At 39.9% G+C, this 14,413-nt stretch overlaps 1 protein-coding gene across 12 annotated transcripts in view; it reads right to left on the bottom strand.

The window, feature by feature from the left end:
* GPC5 (glypican 5) overlaps positions 1–14,413 on the bottom strand; it is an 846,827-nt gene that overhangs the window by 790,146 nt on the left and 42,268 nt on the right. Inside the window, exon 1 of one of the 12 annotated variants that reach the window (XM_075423704.1) lies at positions 8,191–8,211. The exons of the other annotated variants lie outside the window; for them this stretch is intronic. The gene's annotated coding sequence lies outside the window, so the exon portion shown is untranslated. Of the gene's footprint in view, positions 1–8,190; positions 8,212–14,413 lie in introns of those variants that run through there. 12 annotated transcript variants of the gene reach the window in all.

Here is a 14,413-nt window from a genome sequence, read left to right as displayed (position 1 = left end):
ATCATACATAATTTACACTACTAAAACTATCTGATTACTGGATAAAGTGTTTTACAATAAGGCACTTAGGAGAATTGCTTAGCTTACTGAAACTATTCTTGAGAATTATATAATTGCATTCATATGGATAAAATGCTGGATATTAAAGGGGTCTTTAACCTAACAGAAAAGATGTTCACATGCAGTGTGATTACCTACTGGATCAAATTATCACAGAAAACAATGGGGTCATTTTCTCCTGACAACTTCAAACCAAAATCAGGTATCTCTCTGGAAAACAGTTTTAGTTAAATTTTACTTATTAAACTCAATACAGATGTAAAAACATAATGTTTGACTAGATGATCTGCTGATACATCTTAGCCAAAGATTTTATCACAGAACAGACAAGGCTCCAGCTCTCAAAAACTACAAGTACGGAATTATATGAACAGGTCTGTGGGAGAATAATATGCTCTTCTCACAGGCAGCTGGTGGAAGTGATGGTGACTCTCCAAAACTTCCAGCTGGTCATCAAAAAGTACAAATTAGCTACACGCCACACAGTTATGCATTCGTACTATAGTGCAGTAAGACATCCAAACTGGCTTAGAGAGTAGTGTCCATACATGTCTTAAAACATCTGGATTTCTGGAGAAACAGTAATGGGCACAAGAGGAATAATTCAGCCTTGCAGGCTTGACCTCATTTAGCATGTGTTTCCTTTCAAATTCACAGTCCAGAAGCTGTACATTAACACTACAGCTATAAGTGAATGAACGCTTGCAGTTATTACAACAGAAAATGGAAATTTCCTTCCTCGTTCTTATTACATTTAATCCATCTTGTAAGATTTCTTTTAATGTTGCTTTTCTCATATGTTGATATTTTATTCCCACAGGATTTTAACACAATAAAAGGAGGTTCTGTATATTTTTAAATTATTCAAGGAATAACCTGTGATTTGAAGGGCAGTTCTAAAATCAATTTCTGCAATGTGAGCGAATTTATGTACTACAGAGTAAGACTAACAAAGTCAGTATTCTAGATTCCACATTTTTAATGTGCATTACTAAAAGCTGCATATAGCCAAATGACTAGGGGGGAAAACAACTTTAACAGAAATGAAAAACAGAATGCATCTGTTTAGGTGAGATTTTAAGTGGAAAAGGAAAGCATGTAGTAACTGCAAGAAACTGGATTATCCTGATCTAATAAAAAAGCATTTAAAGAAATACATTAAAAAATGTCAGCCACAAAATGCAGTAAGGATAAAAAAAATGGGTCAGGTTCTCTCTCTATTCATACTCATCACCATAGCGTATAAGCAATTTCTAGCTCCTCACAATTTCTGATACCTACTACCAACTTTTTTATTTGGGCCTCTCTACCTCTACTCCTTTACATTTAGCAAAACTTGCAACCTGTTTATAGTATTAAGAGCACAGAGATTGCCATGAATTGGCTTTTTATTGATTTATGAGACTCCACCTATCACCGCTACAGTGTAAAGTCCCTTTTATTTGATCTACAAAGATACAGGCAAATGCCATGCAACTGTTCCCAGGTATATTACTAAGCTATTCAGCATCATAATAACTGCAATCACGAGTGCAATTACATACTATGCACAACAGACATTTCTTCTTCCCTCACTGGCAACAATACTCCCAATGTGAAGAAAAAAATTTATGCCCAGATGTATCTTGTGTGATCCCTCTCATTTGATTTTAGATGCTGCCAGTGTAGACAACTACATTTGGGCTACTCATTTTAGACCCTGCAGAATCAACTCACAGAGACAAGCATCCCAGTTCGCCTCTAGCTCACCTCTAGGTGACTGGAACTGAGCCTTTTGGGGAGAAGGGGGGAGGCATGTTGGAAATTGATGTTAAAGTCAACCTCATGTGTTTGACAAGTTCCAGCTGTCATTCTGAAAAAAAGGTATTCACAGTAAGATATTTCTTCCTCTTTAGTAGATACTTCAAATACAGATCTTTATAGAAAAACAGAAAGCTCTTACACGCTAGACTGAAAGTATAGCCATGAAAAATGTGCCAATATCACTTGATCTTCCACTTTTTATATATCAAGAAGTTCTCCAAAAAGCTCGGTAAGTTCAGACATAAAAAATTCAGAGTGAGCTGATCTCACATTAAATTGGGGTTGGGGTGCCTGAAAGAAGACCAGAGCCACTTCAGACTGCCTCCATACCAATGCAAGAAGAGAGGCATCCTGGAGAGTAGGTCAGCTTTGGGTGGTCTGTACTACCTCTGAAGCACAGGCTCTACGTACCGATTAGCTGGGGAACCCTACGGCACCAGCACTTCATTCTCATTTTGTGTTCAAAACGTCTGAAGGTGTGTCACGGCCAGCTGCGGTGCCTTTTCATAGCATATATCAGATCATTCTGTCTTACGACAATAAAGTCTGAGGATCGTGGTGGGTGAAGACAGCCAAATTTACCAGAGTCTCATCCATATGGCCTTTACGGATTAGTCTCTGTGATGAACATTTTCAGAGAGCACAAGGTGGCATAAGCAAAAACATTACCAGAGAAAATACTAATGCTCAGGCCACACAAGTAAATAGTAGCTTCAATCTTCCTCCCAGGCTATGTGTGTGCAGATGTAGCTCAAACTAAAGCTAGGGAGGATGAATATGAGCTTAAACCACAGTATTTCCACCCTGGGTGAGAGTATCCAGGTGCTGATGGCATGGCCATGGTGTGATGTCACCTCTCTGTGACCACTTATGAGGCTGTGTATGAGCTGCACCTCTTCCTTACTGAGAACTGTCAACATAAATATACCCATGTGCTCTCTAGATGAATTATTTTTGTTGGAAAGCCTGTAGATTTCCCATTTTATTCAATTGCTACCATTTTGTTTGCAAAAAGCTGGGAGCTGGTGCATTGGCAAGCAGCAAAGACTTTTCTTGGTTGGAACAACAGATATCTAGCAGGACCTGCCACATTTGGATCAAAAAAGAAATTGACAACAGCAGCTAATATAAACATTTACCTATCTGTTTCCCTCACTTTTAAAATCTCTCTAGAAATAGGCTTGCCTATGCCACATTTTGTGGGATACTTGCTCCCCTGGTAAAAAAGAAAAAAGAAAAAAAAAAAAGACATCTTTCACACTCCCAATTTATTAAAAACGCTATCTTATGAAAACAATGACACTAAAGACAAGCAGGCTCAGGGTACAACATTACTAAGAACTATTACAAATCTGCTGAGAGATAGCCACATTACGCAATATACTTTGACGAAGAACGACATATGCATGTATGCTTATTTACTGATAAAACAAAAATACCAGAAATCTTTTATATCCTGATGGAAAAAGTGAAGATACTTAACATATATCTGTTCAAAAGCTTCAGCTGTCCAAAAGTTCTCAGCAGTGAATGTATGGAGTATATGTAAACCAAGATTTGGATTGGAAAGACTTAAAGGAAAAAAAAACCGTATAAAACAGAAATAAAGTCAAAGCAAAGAATTTCTGGTACTCAAGCTAATTTCTAAACATATGTTTACTTATAAGCTAATTCCCATTTCTGAGATTTTGCTAGTCAGCTACAGGAGTAAGGAAACATTTTTCTTTCTCCTTTGATTCATAACTGTCTTCTGAATTATTACTTATCACCTTAAACCTAAATATTTATATTGGGTAAACCAGATGTCTATTACCTTTAAGTTGAGATAGATGCTAAACTTCAAAATTTTATTTTCTTTAGATGAATGAAACTTTGAGGGATAGAAGAAATACTTTAAATGAAATATTGGTCAGAACTTCCGTTGCTGTAACTTCAATACACCTTAGCACTCCTCCCAAGTTTAAGTTCTGAGAATTTCAGTTCAGTCCAGAAATTCCATAGTAACTTACAAATCTAATTTACAGATCACTCACATTTTATACTAGAATAATTGCTGTCTATAAATAACACTATATTTTCAGTCTGCACTGTACAGAACCTACATGACAAATTCGCAAACAAATCCTTATGAAGTAGAATACAGTTCAGATGCATTTTACTTTACATTTACTTGGTTATAAATATCCAATGTGAATTATACTATACTACAGACAAATTATGCCAGGATTTTTTTATTATTTTTTAATTAAACACATTTTAGTGTGAATTACACAAAGCACTTGAAGTGGAAAGTCTACTCTACTACTTCCCTTCCCTGAACTTAAAGTAGCCCGTTTTCACTTACAGTAAAACAGACGTGGTAATAATTGCTTCTTGGAATGAATGTAACTATCTATTCTAATAAGAAAGACTGCAAAAACAGAAGTTACAACAGACATGTAATCATAGCTGCCTTTTAATTATGAGCACTGGAAGCAGCTCAAAAGCACTGTGACTTAGGCTACGGTTTCACAAGTCTTTGGCAGCAGTACCAGACAGACACACAACTGTTTGCACAGCTGCTCCATGAAGCAGATCAGGGAAAGTATCCAATTTAAATATAATACAGAAGGAAAAACTATCCAGAGTCAGTCTCCCACTCTAGTTCACAAAGCAGCCACAAAAGTGGTTTGGCTACCACGAAGAGTGGAGGACACAGAACGTGCTGTCAAAGAGGCAGGAATATGAAGCAAGGAATAGGAATACCTTGAAGTTCATATTGATGCTAAAAATAAATAAATAGAAAATTTAAAAGAGCTTTATGAATATCCGTGATCAAAACTGGTATTAAACTGAAAAATTGCCAGTCAAAGCTATCCCATCCTGTTTCAACAGAATACTGTTCCTCAGCATAAATAATTCTGATATGTATCAATGAAAATAAAGTGGGGCAAGTCAAACAAGACAAAACTGGGTACTTTTGTTAAAAGACATCTCCGATACTCAGCTGGCTTACAAGCCTTTGAATGCAGTTTATCCTTCCAATACCACAGATACAAGGTAAGAAGGTATTATACACAAGTATGGAAACTGAAAATAAAAGCCATGCTCACAGAATGATGAAGCTCATACTGACTTAATGTAGGACCCTAAATTAAATAAGGAGGTCAGGATTGCAGTGCACCCCAGGAAGCCAACAGAGAGAAGCAGATTCCTAACCAAATCAGCTGAACCTCTATTTGCACAAGGACCCTGAACACAGATGTTAGAAACCAAAATATTTAAAGATCGTGAATATGTCTCTTCACACTCAAATTCACAATGGCAACCCAATTCCTACTGAAGTCAATGGCAATGATACCTCAATTCACATTGTCTACCTTCAGGTACCAACTGAGGCACTGAAGTAGGAGAAGCAGCAGCAGGCTAATCTCACTCTGCAAGCACCTTCCACTGCTGACTACAAAGGAGCCCTGGAAAGCTAGGCTCCTAACTGAGGCGTCCCAGTCAAGCAGAAGGAAGCAGAGCTTTGATACCTTTGTGGATGTAGTCCAGCCACTCAAATGCACTCCACTTAAGTACAGGCAGTAAGGAGTCTCCTGGCCCTAGGCTCTTTCTGTTGTTAACACAGCAAGGTATCTCCAGGAGCCTGACTTCGGTGCACTGCGTTATTCTTTCTTTCCGCACACTCTGAGTTAAAGTGCCTAATTTAGGACAGAATTACTGTCAGCAAATTTTCTAAATCTTATAATCACTAAGTGTGAGTGGAAAACAGTAAGAAATATGTACTTTTCAATGGCAAATTCATATGACTTGCCTCAGAAAAGCCTTTCAGCACGTCCTCAACAGATAAATTAATTATCTCTTAGTGGTTCCACTACTCAGCTGTCTTGAATGACGCAGTGCCAAATCACCACACTATCAAACTAATTTCAGCAAGGCATACCCTCCACTTACCACCTCATAGCCCAAAAAATATAAACCCTAGACTTCAAGTCTTCACACATTCAATGTATTAACAGGAGGGTAGGACAAATACCTATATTTTCTATGAGAATTTATAAAAAATAAAAAAGATGTAACCTGAACGCAATCGTGTATGTTGCAAAAACTCTTGCTTTTTCTGTACCAGAAGAAACAATATAAATTCAAGTTTGCTGGATTATTGTGCTTGTAGGTTCAGAGCTACAGTAGGAAAAACTGTTTAGTTGTAAAATGTTCCCCAAACTACTTTTCCTTCAGACTAATATTGCAGGCATTCAGAGCAAATAGTTTTAACTTATGAAGCAAATGTAACCACAATGGGGATTTTTATTCTTCTCAAAAGAGAAGTATTAGAGAAACTATATTTATAAACCATTACATGCATTACATTACATCTTTCATGGTTATTCTTAAGAGAGCTTTAAGTGAAAAATTTACAAAGAACAGAGAATATTGGTTTTCACTTTCATGTATTTATAAGTGTGAAGGAAAGGGTCAAAGGCAAGAATAGAATTTCTCACAATACTTCCCTTGTGAGCAACAGCTGAGAAGTCTGGAAAGCAAACTAATTGCTTAACTTCCACATTACCAACAAAGCTGTCCTTTGAAAGCGCAGTTAAAATCTTGGTCACCTGTTACGTTTGATCAAGTTAGTTTTGACTGAAATGTTCTCACCGTCTAAAAAGAGACCTCTTTATTTTTTTTATAGAGCTTCAGAGACACCTAAGAAAATGCTGTTGCTTTTGACTTTTAAACCTTTTTCAGAGAGGATGCAGGAAAAGGCAACCATTAGTACTGCCATCAGAACAACCAAATGATGAAACAAAATGGTGTCTACTTAGAAAATAACAGTACATTAAAACAACAAATGTACATTTATTATGCTATTTTGAGTTTCTGATACTTTAACACTAAAGATCAAGAGCATGTGATTCTATCGCTACATATGGAATGTCAAACAGAATTCATCTTTCAAGTCTTGATCCACATCAAGGCGTTGCGAAACACTCCCCTTGACAGGATGTGAATCTGGCTTCTAGGTATTTTAATGAGCAACAATATCTGGAAAATTTCCAAATACCTGACTGGGTATTAGCTCATCTGTGCAAGTCTAACTCTGACATCAAATCTCTCTTTGCAGGAATCAAAATACATTCCAATAATTACAGGCCTTTGACTGCTGGCATCTTCATGTGGCAAAACAACTGTAACATCAGCAAAGACCCTAAAATGATGCCACTATGTCATATATCTACTTGTTCTTACTTGGGAAGCCAGATTCCCGCATGCATTCCAGTAAACATATAAACAAAGACATATATTTTTTCATACCTGCCAAGTAAAGAATAGCTTATTCTCCCAGTCTCATTGCATTCAGCTAATTTCTAAACAGCAGTGTTAAAAACGCTATTGGTTCCCCTGCCATCAACACTACTGCCAATGAAGTCTGCTTAAAAGCAAAATGAATGGGATTCAGCTACCTAACCATAAACATACCATGTGCCACTGGAAGAGCCACAGAGTACCTGTGATAGCCAGGAAGACGTGGCACGGGATCCACAGGAGACTTGCACTTCACCAGAAGAGCCCCTGACACCAGGTAAGAGGTTCCAGGTCACCAAATGTAGTATTAGATGTTTGCACTTAGGAAACTAAATCATCAAAACTGGTTAATTTGTCTAATACACAGAACAGAATAGCTTTGCTTTTAATATTGCTGATTTTAATCTCAGCGTCAAATGAAAGCATTGACTAAAAACAGCCAAAATAAAAATAGATGTAGAAAAGAAAGTTCTGAGCAAAGAAGGTATACCACATAGACAGGAAATGAGCATGAGCAAGAGAATGAAGTATTCAACTTCAAGTAGTACAACTGATATCAAAAAAAAAGAAAGTAAGTAAAAAAAGAACCAGGACTCCTCGAGCTGGCTATGAACTTTTATCTTTTCGTGACTGGATGTGTCTTTGTTCCTGCCCATTTGTTTCTGCTGAGGAACTCAGCATATCTACCAAAGGTGTTATCAAGGATTCTCTCTGACCTGAGAGTGACTACCACCTGTGTTTCCTGGGCAATATAATGGGGTCTATCTTTGCAATAGATTTATTTTCTGAAATTGGTGTAAAGATGATGCAGACAGACCACAGTCTCTTTTTGAAAAAAAAAAAAACAAAAAACTTTTTGATAGAAACAAAGGAAAACTATTAAAAGAAAAGGTCTGTACACACACTGTAGCATTCTCCTGAAGTTAGATATGCCGGAGCTTCCGAGGACAATATTTGAGAATGGAGTTTAATCTTCTTCTCTGAAGAACACACTCCTCCCTCCAGCTTAGCAATAAGCCTTTCAATCACTTTTTACCTTACTGTTCAAGCTCTCCTATTTGCAGGGCCCTGGCTTTGTCTCTAGCCAAGCCAGTTGTCTGTGGCCTCCTCAGGCAAGGAAGAAGACGATACCTGTGCTGTATAAAGACAGAAAAAAGTAGCAGTAGAATAGATCTGGATCTCCATGGTTTTAAAATACCTAACACCTAAAGCATTGCCTGTTGTCTTGAAGGTGTATTAAAACCAACAGAACTGGATTAACTCTTCATACTCATCACTCAGAGGAAAAGCAATAAAACGATTAAAGTATACATAAGTACTAATTAAAAAAAAACCACCGTTCTTCTAAATTGCAAATTAAGGGATAAGTGGTCTGTTTACCTCGAAGAAATCTTACCGTTCCTATGACCATCACCACCTCCTTCTCATACACTAACCTTCCTTGTCATGTTTCTACCTGCCCATGGGCCACACAGACCTTTCCTTAACACATTTTATACAATAAACCACAACCACAGCAGTGTTCTCCCAAAATGACAGCTGATGTGGGTCTCTGTCCTGTGGTTTCTGAAGCTTATGATACTCAGATTCCCCCACAAATTTCCTTTTACAAAATTCACTTGTCTTACACTGAACTAAGTGCAACCCATACTTAGTTGTAGGTCTGTTCTGAAGAGCTAGTGCCAGGACCAGGGATACACTGATCTGCTCTCAAGGATTCTTGCACATACAGTGCCATGCTAAGAAAAACTCTGCACTCAAAAGGCAACCCAGTAGGGTAATTTGACTCATTTAGCACTACTACAGTCAATTTATGACTCTGTTTCTTTTTAATGAACACAGTAACTTCAGTTATCATTACAAGCCATCGCAAGAATCCTACATTGCTAAAGCCTATCAGAAGACCGCGCAATGGTAAAGATGGACCGCAGAATCACAGAATCACAGAATCACAGAATAGTAGGGGTTGGAAGGGACCTCTGTGGGTCATCTAGTCCAACCCCCCTGCCGAAGCAGGGTCACCTACAGTACGCTGCACAGGATCTTGTCCAGGCGGGTCTTGAATATCTCCAGAGAAGGAGACTCCACAACCTCCCTGGGCAGCCTGTTCCAGTGCTCCGTCACCCTCAGAGGGAAGAAGTTCTTCCTCATGTTCAGACGGAACTTCCTGTGCCTCAGTTTGTGCCCATTGCCCCTTGTCCTGTCACTGGGCACCATTGAAAAGAGCTTGGCCCCATCCTCCTGACACCCACCCTTCAGATATTTGTAGGCATTTATAAGGTCCCCTCGCAGCCTTCTCTTCTTCAGCCTAAACAAGCCCAGTTCCCTCAACCTCTCCTCGTAGGGCAGATGCTCCAGTCCCCTCACCATCCTTGTAGCCCTACGCTGGACTCTCTCCAGTAGCTCTTCATCTTTCTTGAACTGGGGAACCCAGAACTGGACACAGTACTCCAGATGAGGCCTCACCAGGGCAGTGTAGAGGGGAAGGAGAACCTCCCTCGTCCTGCTGGCCACACTCTTCTTGATGCACCCCAGGATCCCATTGGCTTTCTTGGCAGCCAGGGCACACTGCTGGCTCATGGTTAACCTGTCGTCCACCAGGACACCCAGGTCCCTCTCCGCACAGCTGCTCTCGAGCAGGTCCACCCCAAGCCTGTACTGGTGCATGGGGTTGTTCCTCCCCAGGTGCAGGACCCTGCACTTGCCCTTGTTGAACCTCATCAGGTTCCTCTCTGCCCAGCTTTCCAGCCTATCCAGGTCACGCTGAATGGCAGCACAGCCTTCTGGTGTATCTACCACACCTCCCAAACTTCTGCATGTCTGATGTTTCACGAGGGAGGGAGGGAGGGAGGAAGACCCTCCAGTCTCTTCATTATGTTTAAAAGGCAGTCTATTCTGAAGGGAACCCCAGCTAAGAGGTTTCTGTCCCTTTTGGACCTGGACTATGTAATGTGAGACAAAGCAACTTAAGACCTACAGAGGAGTTCTTCGTAGAGTAGGTCTACCTCAGCTGGGTTAGAATACACCAGAGACCCCAAGCAGTTGCCTGCTGGGCTTGCAGTCTTAGCAGGGCAGAACAGGCCTGTGTCTGGTTTCCTATTTCATGAATGCCAAGGGAGCACTAGAGATCAGAAGCCCTGGCACCATGGCAGGCTGGCATGGATTTCGCCGTTAACATAGACTTGGCAGACAGGATGGACAGGAACTGTGCAAAGCACTGCTGAAGCTGGGGCAGTGATGGCAGTGGCACACTACAGGAGGTGGCTGCCAGGACAGGGAACCTCCTTAAAAGTCAGAGCCTACACTATGCACAGCTGTACCATAACACAGTCCCTGGCACATAGCCTGCCAGACCCTGGGCAGTAGAGGAGGTAACCAGTGGGGCTACAGAGGGACAGTTACACATGAGACCTTTACTGAGTCATCTGAAGGGCACCCCTATGTTTAGGTATGCTAGGACAGTCAGATTTTGTGCAGTCACCAATGATGTTATGGAAAGATTCACCTGCTCCAGTTCTGAACCCTTAAAAGCATAAAACAACACAGCAATAGTATCTATGGCTAAATCTAAGTTAAACAGTCCTGGCACTCTCAGCCTTTCCTCATAGGAGAGATGCTCCAGTCCATTAGTCATCTTTGTGGCCCTTCACTGGACTTTCTCCAGTAGCTCTGTATCTCTTCTGTACTGAGGAGCCCAGAACTAGACACAACTCCAGGTATGGCTTCACCAGTGCTGACAGGAGGGGAAGGATCACCTCCCTTGACCTGCCAGCAACCTTCCCCCCAATGCAGCCCAGGAGGCTGCTGGAAGTCTTTGCCATAAGGGCTCATTGTTGGCTCATGTTCACCTTGGCATCCACCAGGATCCCCAGGTCCTTTTCTGCAAAGCTGATTTCTAGCCATTTGTCCCCCCAGTATGTCCTGGTGCATGGGATAAGCTGAACTTGATGAGGTGCCCCATCATCCCACTTCTCCAGCCTGTCCATGTCCCTCTGGATGGAAGCAAAACCCTCTCATGTATCAGCCACTCCCCCCAGTTTTGTGACATCAGTAAAATTGATAGGGGTATACCCTGCACCATCATCCAGATCATTAATGAAGATGTTGAGCAGGACTGGACCCAGTATGGATCCCCGGGGTACACCAATAGTTACTGGCCTCCACCTAGACTTCATGCCACTGATCACTACCCTCTGGGCCCAGATGTTCAACCAGTTTTCAGTCCACTTCATTGGCTGCTCACCCAGCCTATACTTTTCAGCTTCTCTGTATTTTTCCCAGGTTACTCATTCTTGCTTCCACCCTCTGTATACTTCCTCGGTGTGTTTGAATTTAACCAGAAACTCCCTGTTCATCCACATAGGCCTCCTGGCATTTTTGCCTGAATTGCTAATTCTTGGGATGCACTGCTCCTGAGCTGGGAGTAGGTGATCCTTGAATATTAACCACCTTTCTTGGGATGGCTTTCTTTCTTTCCTCCAGGGCCTTATCTCTTCACATAAATCTATTTTTATTACAAGATGCTACCCGAATGTATGAAAAAGAGAAGATTTGAGATCAACATCCTGGCCGCTAGCAGTTATTAAACAGCCCAAGATTCTGTGCAGAAGTAGCTTTGTGAACACTACTTACCTCACCTCTTTCCTGTTGGAATATACATCCTTCTCATTAGATAATTAAATATAATGTATATTTTCTCTATTATTTGAGTAGCCATCATTTTACCCACAGAGATTATTATATTTCCATAATGCACAAAATTTATTATCATGAAACGGTCACTGCAAAACACAAACTGCTTAACCTGCATTAAAGCTATTTATGAAGTACTAGAAGATGTCTTAAATGGCCTTCTGCCATCTTAACATAATGATATAAGATACATGAACATAAAGGCAGATATCTTCAGTCTTGAAGATGTTTTGAAACTAAAATCAGAAGCCTTTAAGAATTTGATCCCCAGAAATGCTTAATAATCTCACTTTCAAAAATGGTAATAAAGATGGTCAACTCCTTGCTGGATGGGGCTACTCTAGTCAAGATCACACAGGCCATGTACATTAACAAGCCCTGTGCCGTAATAGGAATGAATCTACAGAGTGACACAGTTGGCGCAGATGATCCATTGTTCACACTACTTGAATTCTGAAGGACTTTACTTCAGACAAGTGTAGCTGCACAGATCCCATGCCCACCAGTGGCTGGAGTAATCAGATGCAATCCTGAAAGGCATCTTTCAGCTTAGATTCATCTGTAAGGAGTCGAGCTTGTGAACTGTGCAACTGCTGAGTGATGCAAATCAAAGCAGAGTCCGTGAGGACAACTGGGAGAATCCCTTCAAAAGAGGTCTCTTAATCCAACCTAAATTGCTAATGTAAATACACCCACACAAGACAACAGAGCAGACTCTCCGAGTTCTCCTGTCCTCTATCCTATCAACCCCGCTTCACTTTCTTCCCTTCTGTCTAAACAGAAATACATCCAAGAACAGACACACCTATTCTGTTTAGGCACCCACATATCTAGGTAGTGTTGAAAAGTACTTGGTCTGTATCACTGTCCAGAATCCAGCTACACTTTTAGTCACTTAGCTCTGTTTAGGTAGGCCTTACACTATTCCCACAGAGTGACTAAATGACTACTTAGTTCATGTAGGAAATCTATGATATTATTAGGGATTGAACACTGTGGTCCAGTCTAGCACATTATTGAAAGATAACTATTGTTTTGCTACGGTATAATTTTAAAAGAACAATTCTCAGGTTTCCAACCAAACTACTTAAAACTTACTAAAAAAGCCCAGTGCTGCATTAAGCTTATATATCTACAAATAATAATTAAATAAACAGATAAATAGATTAAACCACTAATGTACATATACTGATACAGGCAAATCCAAATATTAAGTTGGATTCAGTCTGGAAACACACAAATTTTCTCCTTTAAATCTGGAAAGAGCCAGATGGGTCTCCCCCTTGGGACTATCAAGCAGTGTGGGAGAAAACATCTTCCACTACTCTAGTGAAAGCTCAATTAGCCAACTGCTCGCCTGGGATGTAAGCTTCTCAAGGGCAGGAAGGAGAGCAGGCAGAAGAAACTTAGCTCTAGCTTAATGACCAAAAACTCACATAAGGGTAGAAAGACCTACTGATTCAGACCCTGCTTCCAAGACACAGAACAAGGATGCCATGTCAGTGTTGGAAGCATTCTGGTTTCTACTGTTGTTTTGAATCCACTGACTGTTAAAAATAAAATATATAAATAGCACAGAGAACACAGTCCAATCCCCCTACTGTCCATTTCTAGGTAGGCACCTCTTCCCTTGAATGGAAAGGGATGAAGTATGTATTGGCATAAAAGTAGCATAATTAAAGCATCAAGGTAGATTTTTACCATTGTTCTTTCACCAGGTAAATACTTAGGAGCAGCTGCTAAATCTAATTTTTGAAAACTTGTCAAAGCGACAAGAAAAGTACGTCAATCACAAGTGAAAATGCTAGTCCTTTCACTTAATGCATTTCTCAAAGGTCCACAGAGGCATAACTTTACTAGGTTAATAAAAACAAATAGATTAGAACAGGCCTTGGTCTTCACAGGGCAACCAGATACCGGTGTTGGAAATAGATCTGGGAGTGGACAAAGCAAAATACTCTTTCAAAAATTCCTGAAATAGAACTTAATTGAGACAGTATTGAGTACAAGAATTTTCTCTTTGGATTAATTATTATATATCCGAAGTATGCTATCTAATATGGTACTATTCTTACAACTCTGGTGACCTAATGACATAGATAAGATCAGCGTTTGTAGATAGAGGTAATATGTTTTTAAGAGCTCAAAAAAATGTAATTGAAAGCTTATCCACTCAATACAGATCATAAGATAAATTACTTACAAACTTTTGCCTAACTTCTTTTATACAGCAAAATTCAGAAAAAACAGAATTTTAATGATATTTTATATGATAAAAAGTCCTATTTTGTCATCCTAGCATTTGTTTACCTCCTTCAGGTAGGCATGTTCCCAATCCTATATACTTACCATAGTAACAGTCATGAAGCACAAAAGATAAAGTGGCAAGCAAAAACGAACAGTTCCATTGATGGAGCTCAGGCTCTAAATATTACTTTCTTAGAAGCTGAAGCCAAATTCATTTAGACAGTATGAATCATGGTGAAGAAATTTTGGCCATTATTTGTTTTTAAAAAAGCCTTAATGAATAATTATACAAAAACTGACAGCACAGATCAATAATGTCTGTGGT

Source organism: Opisthocomus hoazin, chromosome 1 (assembly GCF_030867145.1).
Source record: "Opisthocomus hoazin isolate bOpiHoa1 chromosome 1, bOpiHoa1.hap1, whole genome shotgun sequence".
Classification (NCBI taxonomy): Eukaryota; Metazoa; Chordata; class Aves; order Opisthocomiformes; family Opisthocomidae; genus Opisthocomus; species Opisthocomus hoazin.
Note: the sequence above shows the minus strand (reverse complement) of the source record. Positions and strands in the feature narration are given on the sequence as shown.